Here is an 11,559-nt window from a genome sequence, read left to right as displayed (position 1 = left end):
GAGACATAACCCATATAACTCCTTCCTTTTTCTCACCCCGCCCTGTCTATCTGCCCGTCTGGTGTCATTTTGACCATTACTTATTCTTGTGATCTTTCCTCGGTGCCATGGTCTAGCTGATGACTACATTACAGCTGCCCATCTCCTGCATATCTCCTTTGAGGCACACATCATAATCAAAAGCTAACAATGGTTGTAGTAGCAGCATAAACCCACTACCAGGAGGTCTGAGGACCTGTAAACAATTCACAGAGAGATCTAGGCAGCTGGAAAGGTCTAGGCAGCTGCCCCCAGACACAGTTTACTCCTCTGAGACAAAGATCATATGTAGACCAGGCTGCATGGCCTGAAGGGCAGAGAGATTGGTGTGGTGTGTAGCCATGCTGGAGTGTGTTGGCCATACCATTCTCTGCTATCATGGCGCTTGTTTGATTGTTTGATTGATTGATTGATTGATCGATTGACTGATTGAGTTTTGCTCCCAGGAGGGAGCACAAGATAGTGATCTGTTTGGAAAGCTTTCCTACGTGCCTTGTTTACCATACCTCTGCACTACCGACAGCACTTCTGCCCCTAGGCACACACCTTACAGAAACGTGTACTTACCCTCTTTATGATGCATGGTCAGAACCACTCAGGGTAACACAGCTCACAAAAGCCAGACTCTGGAAGCAGTGGGTGTGCTCTAAGCCAAAGAGATCACTAAGCAGTGTCAGGCCTGGCTCGTACCTGTTCGGGAGACCGTTCATTTATAACCATGAAGTGGCTGTATCGAAGTCCCAGCTGCATCCAGATTCAAAGGTGTTTCTGCTTCCATCTGAAAGTAAGTCCTCAAGGCTTTTCTTGAACTTTGCCTGTGGTTCTAGAAGATGGGCTGTGGCCCCCTCTCATCCACCAAACCTCCTCGGCTGGGGCCTCTGCAAGCTGACAGGTCAGCAATGAGAGATTACTAACACACACTCATCTGTGCTGTATATCACCAATGCTCATCCCCTCCTGGGTTCCACAGAGAAATAAATCTCCTTTAATTCCCTGGATGATATTTGCTCTGTAAAATGAATTACTACATTTCCTGAGATGAGGGAAGCATGAGATATGCCTTTCAATAATTAAGATTGGTCTTTTCCAGTTAAGGAGGGTGAAGTGTGAAAAATGAAATCCAACTGAAGTAATTTTTTTCAGGGACGAAGTGCTAAGTTTGAAAACTCCGAGTGTTCTCAGGAAATCCTAGAAAAATTTAACTGCCACAAACACGGATGATGGAAATCAAACTCCTCTAAGGATTAGGTCTCCATGTATAAATACAAATGCTGAGCCTGGAACCCCGGTGAATGAGGAGGACAAGCTCGAGGCACACTCCAACTCTAATGATGGGCATTACCTTATGCATCTCCCTGGACAAGAGGACTGGGATTATTGATGTGCTAATCCACAAAATCACAGCCTTTTGTTTTGAATATTCATCCAACATCTGGCACAGCTTTTCTTCCCAGAGATCTGAGTGCCATCCTTCTCCGAATCTCAGGCGGGTAGCTTACTAGCTGCATCCTTTCCACGTGTTTCGTTTAAGCAAAAATGATTTTTTAAAAACGTTTTAAGCTCCCCAAGTCTTGCTGAGATGCTATGACATAACGACCCTAACCCCAAACCTCAATGTTTTATCAACAGCACCATTCTTTTCCAGTACGTGGGTCTGCCTGTTGGCTGGGGCTCGTCGGGACTCTGTAGGTGTACACTGGCCTCTGCTGGGATTGGCTGAGTTCAGATCCAAATTGCAGGTAAAGCCGCCTTCTCTTCCACCTGTCTCCACAGCCTGGGGCTGCACAAGGAGCCTTCCTGGGCTGACAAGACACAGCAGGCGTGGAGTGGAGTGCGCTCCTTAAAGGAAAAGCTTAGCTATCCCTGTGTGTCTTTAGGAAGAGGGAGGGATATACAGACCACTGAGACCCAAACCAATAAGGTGAGCGGAAAGCAGGATCTAAAGCAACATCGTCAGATTAGATGACTTTAGAGAGGTGGAGCTGTGCAGCCTTTAACATAAAGTAGGAAGATTTTGGTACATAAGCTCATGCCTCAAAATCTGCAGGTTAAAATTGTCTGGCTATCTATCATCCATCCATGTATTTATCTATCATCTATATATCATCTTCTGTCTATCTATCTATCTGTCTATCTATCTATCTATCTATCTATCTATCTATCTATCTATCTATCCGATCTATCATCTATCAGAAAAAGACAGGACAGGAAGTCGATCACGTCATGGAGGCCAGTAGCCCCATAATCTGTCATCTCTAAGGTAGTGAAACCAAAAGCTAGTGATATAATTCAGCCTGAGTCTAGAGGCCTAGCAGGTAGAGTGTAGGTCCTGGTCTATGCCCACAATACCAAGAATTGAGGCATCACTGCCTCAGGGAACACAAGATACCCCAGCTCAAAAAAAGAGCAAAGGAAAAAAATAAGAACATATACTAAGACCAGATAGTAAGTTTGCCACCCCATGCCTTCTTAGTGTATTCAGAATCTTGGTGGATTAAGGTTGATCACACTGACATGGTGAGGTGTGTCTGTACTCGTTGTACCATCTCAGATACTACTATCTTCTAGATATACATCCAAACATGTTTTATCAGCTACCTGTATGTTTTTAACATTCAGTCAAAATGACACATAAAGTTAACACAAGGCTATTATCTACCAATTAGGCATCCACACTCAGTCCCCCAATTAAAAACACACATGTATTACACTGGTTGGAATGTATTTGAGCATTTGGTCTGCAATTGTGGCACAGTTTGGGGAGGTTATGGAGACTTTGGTAGGCTCAACCTGGCTGGAGGAAGACAGTTGTTGGAGGAGCATCACACGTTTATAACCATACTCCCCTTCCAGCTCATTCTCTGGGCTCCCTTTCTGATAAACATCCAGCTTCCTGCTCTGACGACCATGCCTTCCTTTCCATTACTGACTCTCCCACTGCAACCGTAAGTCAAAAGAAAGCCTTCCTTCTGTAAGCCACCCTGGGCGCTGGACGCCAAGGTCAGGAGAGAAGCAACTCCGTTTAACACCTTTGCACGAAGATCAGAGTCTAAGGCCTGCCCAGAAATGAAGACGGTAAATCTCTTGGATGATGTTCTCTCTTTTGATCTCCTCTTCTGTGCACTACGGCATAAAGTCAACGATGCTCAGATGTGGAAATAAAGCCAATATGTCCGAGTCAGTTATAACAAAGTAAAGAATAGCAAAGATATTAAGTTGTTGTATCTGTTTATATTTTATAATAGAGGTATTTTCATTAAATACTGAGGATAAAATCCTGAAAATGACAGGCCTCATTCCTATAGCTGCTTGTATGACCACAACCCTACCAGAGGAAGCGTCTCCTCACTCAGCTATTCCGAACTCCATCTGCCTGCAGCGAGTTCCTCGACTGGTCCCACTGCCGTATCTTCAAACATAATAACCCCAATGATGAAGACAAAGGAGCTCATGTCCTGTCAGTTGAGATCTTTGAATGAATAATTGTCTACACTACAGATCCTCACAGTAGACTGGAAAGCACACTGAGCCTCTGTGTCTGGGTTCAAATCCCAGCTCACCACTCACAAACTGTGTGGTGTTGAAAACGTTGCCTGCTTTCTTTGAACTTGCATTTCTTCATCTCTTGGGATTTTACTGGACTAATTGTGATGGTGTACATGAAAGCGGTCCTGTGAACTGAATCATGGTTCATGAGTGTTGGCCGCCCTCACAAGCAGGACTCACCCAGAGAGACTCAAATTACCGTTTAAGGAAATGATCGATTTGCATGGCCACCTTGATTGCCCCTGTCAATGACTTTGACTGAGATTCAAATGCTCCCACGGTGGGCCAGTTCCATGGACTGAAGCCCCAGGTTTGCAGCAGTTTGGGATGTGCACTGAAAGACGCTTGGAAATGCCTGCTGGTCTTTCAGCCATTGTGTTACAAAACCAGGTAGGGGAATCCTTTTATCAATTCTGCAGCTGAACATGCTTTAACCCCCTGATGGAGCCAAAATTGTCAGACCGAATCCCACTTGTGACAATCCAGCCAGGCTAACGTGTCCTCTCCTTGTTAACCACCGAGGCTTTTCGGGATGAAATCCTGCAGGCCCTAAAACAGGCAAAACTTGACTTAACTTCAAGGAAAGTTTTGGATTTCAATGGACCTTTGAAGTCCCTTCAAAAGCGATGAGGACTTCAATGAAAGGTTTGCTTGCACAGAGGACCACGGAGGCAGGCCATTTGTAGACATTCAGTTCATCTAGGAGAAGTTGTCTGGTGAAAATTGGTTCAGTCGGAGGGGCTACGTGAGGAATGCCAGTTCAAACTCAGTAGGATGAAAATGAGCTGGTTTTTAGACGATCAGTTTGTTACTTTGTTCTTCCTGAATTTATAAAGGCATGTGTCCCGTTTGCATCACAGTGAAGGCTAATAGAAGCAATAACTGTCGTAAATCAGAGCCAACATACACTACTTAAGATTTAGGAAAAGCATGGCCCATAAGTTGTCTGTCTATATATGTGCTTCAATTATATAATTAACAAACAAATATTTTGAAGTGAAAAAATCTCCAGACTATAAGTCAGACTTCAACAGATGAAGGGGAAAACTTTCATTTATGTCAAGTTCATTCTGTGTCAAAACAAGCTAAAGTAGCAATTCTTCAAATAGTTTTAATCACACAACACTTTACAAATCAAGCTAATAGAAATTGCATATTGGGAATCCTTATCTGAAACATTTCTAGTCGAGCACGTTATGCTACAGCTAAATCATTTTTACTGTGAAAGTTATTGTTTTCTAATCTGCAAGAAGTGTCAAATGATGCCACAGGAAGTTAATTATAGCGAATGTGCTTAACCAGGGCTCAATGAAGAGCAGATTCCATCGACTAGCTTTATACATATAAATATAAATATATAATCTGTCATTTCCACTTAATTAAAAATGTAAATACATAAAACCTCCATCTTAAAAAATATTTACTTTGAGCATTAAAAATGATTTATAGATTTGGGGTGTACATATAGTAGCCCAAGTTTTTTCTTTTAAATCCTACTCATAGATAGAATACTAACATTTCATAATAGGAATTCTGTTTCTGAATATATGTAACTCCTAAATTATGCTGGAGTCCTGGAGTTCTGTCAACTGGAAAGGCAGTACCAGGTACACAGCAGATGTGAGCATCCTACCAAAGGACACTGACATAGAAAGCCCTTTCACTACGGATTGTTTCACTGCCCTGGGCTAGACATTTTATAAAGACACATCCATGGTCAAAACAGGACTTCTAAAATGCCATATTTTTTCCAGAAAGACAAACAAACATTGTGATGAGTTCTAATACTTCTTAGGAACCCTGGAATTTTATTTAGTCCACAGATTAAGATCTTGGAGTAAATATAATAAATGTGCTTTAAAGGTTGTGTATCAATAAGGTGTTAATGTGCATAAGGATGCTGTATTCTAACCATAATTAAATTTCAAACCTAATTATAATTTGAGGCTTTCTTTTAATTACATTACAATATTTTCCTTTCCTAAGAAGATGATTCGTATAGCATCTTTTATCTGTAATTTTCATTTAATTAAAAATGTAAATAAATCAAGCCTCCTGCTTAAAAATATTTACTTTGCACGTTAAAAAGAGGATTTATAAAGTTGGGTTGTATCTAGTTAATCATATTTGCTTGGAGCCTTAAGCATGGTGAATAAATACATACAAGTTGAGGTCTAAATTCTCCTAAATATCATGAAGACAAGGGGGAACATGTTGCCAGTAATTATCTTTCTTAGCAGTGACAATTCTTCTGTTGCCACTGGAAAAATTCTACTAATCCCTCAAAGCCAAGTTCAAATGTCACCTCCTTTGTGTGAAGCCTTGCCTAACTGCTAAGGTCAAATTCAAGAGGAGACAATTGGGCAGTAGCTAACAAGGAACAATAAAATAGACCAGGATTCTGTCCAACCCAGGAAGCAAGGTCTTAGCTAGAATTGCTCTCAGAGAGGATGGAGTGGCGAGGGAGAAACTGAGTGTGCTGCATAGGTGTGCATTTAACCAGAACACCTACACACATAAAATAAAGAGAACTCTAAAAGAACGTTTGAAATATCTCCTGGTGTTATTTTCTGATATTATATCTGACATCAGACCATAATATATAAACAATTTTATGTAAACAATAAAAGAAGATCAAAAGTTGCAAAATGGAAGGGCACGGTGAAAATATAGTGTGATCACAGAACAGCAGGACCCAGAGGAGGTGGGCATTATTGTCAGGGGAAGAGAACGGGAACAGGGCATGGGAGTGACTGTAGGCGCATGCCCATTGGATGGTAACGATGGGATGTTGTGTGGAAAGGGTAGGTGTCTGCATTCCTTCTAGGCTCCACCCCACGGTTACCTGGCAACCCTTCCCCCATACTATACCACACTCTACCAAACATATTCCTGGCTTCCTTTTTTCTTTTTTATAAAACACAACAATAGGCACATGGCCACTGGTAATGATGGGATTCTTCCTTCAACAAAGGAATCAGTGTCTGAGGAGCAGAGAGGGCTAAGAGAGCCAGAGGGCACAACATTTACTAGGGCGATGGTGGCACAAAGCTTGGGGGAGTACCCAGGCAATAACTGATTTGACATAAGGCCCGTAAGGCCCACTCCATGAGATGAAATCACCCATACCCAGCATTGCTTGGTTGACTGAGAATGAGAGACTGGATAGCCCAGGGACCTACAGTACGCCAATTCTGAAAAATATTGTTCTGAAAAAAAAGAAAAGGAAAGTAGGGATAAAATGAGTCATAAAGAAATTCTACTGTATTCATAGATCAGTGCCTCGCTCAGCCTCGCTCAGTCCTGCGGCAGACGGGAACGGAGACCCACAGCCAGACGGTATGCCGAGAATGTGAGACGTTAGAATGCTCTTCACTAAGTAATGTGTCTCCATGACATCCCTCCCTCAGAGCTCAGGGGAGCCCCCAGAAGAGGAGGTAGGAAGCGTGCAAGAGCCAGAGGGGATGGGGGACACCAAGTAAACAAAGCCTCTAAGTCAACAGAAGCAAAGCTCATAGGAACCCGCACACGCTGAGGCAGCATGCACAGCCTGCACAGGTCTGCACCAGGCATGTGTCATGGCTTCCGGATGAGTGTTAACGGGATTCCTGACTGTGGGAATGAGTAGGTCTCTGATTCTTGTGCCTTCTCTTGGGCTCCTTTCTTCTGTTGGTTTACCTTCTCCAACCTCAATGGGATAATTTTGTTTTACTCTATTGTATTTTATTTTGTCCATATTTATTTTTTCCTTTTTGTTTATTCTTAACAAATAGAAATATAATATATTTAAATAATTGTGATAAAATGTAATATATTTAAATGTATTATATATTTAAAATATAAAAGTATAACCTAATTATATAATTATATATAAATATATATATTACATCCAGACCCTTCAGAAAGAGCAGCTCTTCCAGAGATTTCAGCTGAATACAGCCTAACAAGCTACAAAAAGACCAGGCACATATTCTCACATCAAGTATTGTGCTATATTTTTAAAAATTGAATGAACAAATGAAACCCTAGCCGCTAAGGTAAAGGTTAACAACTAAACTGCCACGTTCACCTGCTGGGAGGGGAAGTCATTTTCTCTAGCAGAGAGGAGCGGCACTGGTACAGCAACCACTCCAGGGAAGCTCCATGTTCAGAGGGCTTGACCAACATAGAATGGCCTGCACATTTTTTCTATGTGCAGGCGGTTTTTGTTTGGCAGGTTTTTAAATATTATTTTATTTGGGGACAGGAATGTTGTCTTATTTTGTTATCTTAGTTTTGAGGACTTTGTGGTTGTCTTTAGTTTTGGTTTCTTTTTTTTTTTTGAGAGAGAGAGAGACTTAAGACTGGGTAGGGAGAGATGGGGAGAGGATAGGTAGGGATTTAGTAAAAGAAAAGGATATGATCAAAATTTATTTAAATTTTAAAAATTGTTTTAAATAATTAAAAGTATCCATAAGGCCTGTTTTCCCCTTGGCCTTTCTGTGTGAGGATAGAGAGAGTCCTCAGCAGGCACTGGAGCTGTGAGGATAGAGAGAGTCCTCAGCAGGCACTGAAGCTGCCTGTGTGCATCACAGACTCCCAGGCTCCAGAGCAGCAACCCATCATTTCTCATTGTTTATAAAACTACCCAGCTCAAGGGTAAAGAGATGGCTCAGTGGTTAGGAGCACTGGCTGTTCTTGTAGAGAGTCCAGGTTCCGTTCCCAGTACCCACATGGCAGCTCACAGCCACGTGTAATTCCAGTTCCAGGGAATCTAGTACTTTTTCTGACCTCTGCTGGCACCAGGTACGTGTGTGGTGTACATACATAATTGCAGTAAGATACTGATACCCATAAAATAACCCAAAAAATTAACCCAATCGAGATATGCTATTATGAAGGCCAATGCCTATATTCTAATCTCAAGGATTTGCAAACCTGCTGCTCTGCTTTGCAGATGAAGCCTGGCAAGTGTGGTGAGGAGAGATGGCCCAGTAGGAAGAGCTGCAAGCATGAAGACCAGAGTTTGGAGCCCCTGGACCCAGAATGATTCCTACCGGCATGGCAAAGCCCTGGCAATTTCAGCAGGTGTGAGGGGAGTCACATGATCTCCAGGGGAAGCTGGCTCATTCTCAAAGGACTAACGAAACCAACACACTCCAAGTTTGTGCCGAAGACTCTGGTTATTGTGAACTCTGATGCTATTCCTACTGTGTGCTCTTAGTCAGTCAACACTGTGCTGGTATAATGTCCCCCTTTTCACTTGCTCTGGTTACACAAGTGGTGGAATTGTAGCTACAGAAGTGGAAAGAACTAGACACTGCCCTAGGTAGTAAAAGTACAGAAAAAAATATTCCTAAAACCTCCTCAGCCAGATCAATCAGTCAATCAACCAGTCAATGAGTGGGTAATCCCATCTCTCAGACCATGAGGACCACCAAGAAGAAAATAAGAGGAAAAGGTAAGATGGTACCATAAAGGAAGATCCAGTCTCCCCAGGCCCAGGCTAAGCTCCCCTGAGCTATCTGTAGGGCTATGATTGCTCTCCCCTATGAGCGGGCTGGTATAGGGCAGAGATTTGTCTGCAGGAAGCACAGGCTGTGGCGTGGTCCTGCATTCCCTATCAGAATCACACCTGAGCATGTGATGAGGTTCTTGACAGAGACTCGATCCACCATCAACCTAGTCTGTTTATGGACCTGAGAGAATTGGTAGGGAAGTTCAGAATGACAGACACATCTGAATGGAATGTGGATGCAGTGGGGATTTGAAAGGGAAAAGTTCAAGGTTGTTTTTATAATAACACAGCTTTTGTAAGGTTTGTATGGTATCAGAGCTTAAAGGCAGCTTCTAGCTGGCCAGAGCTCCATCACTGTAGTAGGCTCTATCCAGTGCTGAAGCAGACAGTAGGAATGAAGCAGCTCATCTCAACACAAGCCACGAACATCCCTTAGCTACCCATTCAGGCTACCCCCAAAACTGAATCTCCACCCACACATGCTGCACTGAACATGCCCGTACCTTCAGACCCTGGACCTGGTGGCCAGCATGCCACTCTCGCAGAAGTATCCCCCACTTGCTCACATGCCGCCTGGATGTTTCCTTTCTTCTTGCTTTGGAAATAGCCACTCCTTACAGAGTCTATGCTTCTTCTTGGTCTTAGTCAATATGAGAACCTGTTTGTTATCTGATATGCTAAGCACCATGTTAGACATAGAGAACTGGAAGGCAAGGGCATGTTCTTTGCTCTAAAGTAATCAACAACCATACCATATGACAACATCATGCGTCCCCTTTCCCAGAATTCAGAGGGTGGGCAACTCTACCTTCCTTACACACTTGTGCATCTTAGATGGCTCTCCTCCCTGGGCATTTTTCTTACGCACTTGTGCATCTTAGACAGCTCTCCTCCCCTGGACAGAGCATCTGGGAGCTCTCCTGGACCTCCCAAACCATGCATTCCAGGAATCATTCATAAGCTCTGTCTCTCTGGGGTCTACCAAACCTCAACAGATGAATTATGTTCATTGCAGTTTCATTATCAGAGGATGACAGGAAGCAACTGTGGGCTTCACTGCACCTCAATCAGATATTGCTGTAATACTCACCTTTGTGCCCCACAAAACACTCACACATTCTGTGTCTGTGTCACCCGTGCGCAGGAGTTGGTATGTGTAACAAAACAAGATTTTGTTTCCATTTTGTAAACATCTTACTTATTCTCGGAGTGTGGGTGGGGAGGGGGAAAAGGATTATGTTTGGGTGCATGTAATGGAGGTTAGAAGATAACTTGGGGGCCATCTCTCTCCTCCCACCATGGGTTCCAAGGACCAGATGCAAGTCATTAGGGTTGCACAACAACATCCCACAGATGTTGCCACTGAGGTTGCCCACAGATCCCTCTCACCGCTCCAGCCATTTTGTTTGTTCATTTGTTTGTTTGTTTGTTTGTTTTGAAGGACTTAGAGGTTTCTGCTGTTGTCTGAGAGGGGTCATTGTGTTAAATCTACTGACCAGCACTATCTTCAGTCCTGGAAGAAAGCAATCATAGTCAATGGGACAGGGCTCAGGCAGCTTCCCACAGGTTCATGACGAAACCATAGCCTTACCGAAACAGAACTGAAAGTAGTCTCTCCCAAGACAAGCACATATATAAACAAAAGCACTTATGTGTCTGAGGATCATCATCAGATAGCATTAAGCCCTTGGCAAAGCAGAAGGGCTTCTCCTATCCTGTTTCCATCTGCCTATTTTTGCCGGGGGCCTCATCTAGGCCTCCCTTCATAAGAAGTCCTCCTCCCTTGTCTTGGCACCTTGCTCTGCCACGTGGAGGGGCCTGGATGAGGCACTCTGTGACGGAAAGGGCTCGGTGCTGGTGTTCTTTTTCTGACTTGGCTGTATAGCTGCCATTCCTCTCATGCTCAGGCAACATGCGTGCTTCCAGGAAACTTCTCCCTGTCTGGGTACGGAACCATCCTCCAAACTCACACAGAGGGGCCCAGGACTTCCCTGCACTAACCGTCTCTCAGCCAGTAGCTGCTGCCTTTTCTTCAGCCCATGCCAGACTTTGTTACAGCTTATGAATATTTTCCTCTCCAGCTCAGGCTGCCAAAGCATTGCACGGGGCCCGCTTCCACATCTTCCTGTCAAGAAGAGCTTCCAGCTTCATGTAGTATAGATTTGAATAAAGCGTCAAGATGTGACTAGGGGTCTTGGAGAACCTACAGCACAGCTTCCTGGAGGGAACAATATGGAGAGCCGCCACAGTTGGAACATGAATGTGCTCCATAGGCTCCAGATGTCACTTGGCCAATAATGGATGGCACTGTTGAGGATGGGGGTAGATAGGAAGTGGGCCTTGGAGGAAGTGTGTCACTGGAGGCGGGGCTTTGGGGGAAGTGTGTCACTGGAGGCGGCCCTTGGAGGAAGTGTGTCACTGGAAGCGGGGCTTGGAGGAAGTGTGTCACTGGAAGCGGGGCTTTGGGGGAAGTGTGC

General features: G+C 43.7%; 2 long non-coding RNA genes across 4 annotated transcripts in view; one reads left to right on the top strand and one right to left on the bottom strand.

Moving 5' to 3' along the window:
• Positions 1-117, bottom strand: part of LOC116098431 — a 12,687-nt gene extending 12,570 nt beyond the window's left edge. For both annotated transcript variants that reach the window (XR_004121847.1, XR_004121846.1), the window contains exon 1: positions 81-117. This is a non-coding gene — a long non-coding RNA (uncharacterized LOC116098431). The remainder of the gene's footprint in view (positions 1-80) is intronic.
• A 152-nt stretch (positions 118-269) lies between these two features.
• On the top strand, positions 270-8,824 carry LOC116098430. 2 transcript variants are annotated; one of them, XR_004121844.1, is made up of 4 exons: positions 270-823; positions 1,669-1,778; positions 6,860-6,924; positions 8,522-8,824. It is a non-coding gene; the product is annotated as an uncharacterized LOC116098430 (long non-coding RNA). The 2 variants fall into 2 exon arrangements; XR_004121845.1 differs by having other exon boundaries at positions 6,860-7,022.
• The last annotated feature ends 2,735 nt before the right edge of the window (positions 8,825-11,559 follow it).

This window comes from Mastomys coucha, unplaced genomic scaffold, assembly GCF_008632895.1.
Source record: "Mastomys coucha isolate ucsf_1 unplaced genomic scaffold, UCSF_Mcou_1 pScaffold20, whole genome shotgun sequence".
Classification (NCBI taxonomy): domain Eukaryota; kingdom Metazoa; phylum Chordata; class Mammalia; order Rodentia; family Muridae; genus Mastomys; species Mastomys coucha.
Note: the sequence above shows the minus strand (reverse complement) of the source record. Positions and strands in the feature narration are given on the sequence as shown.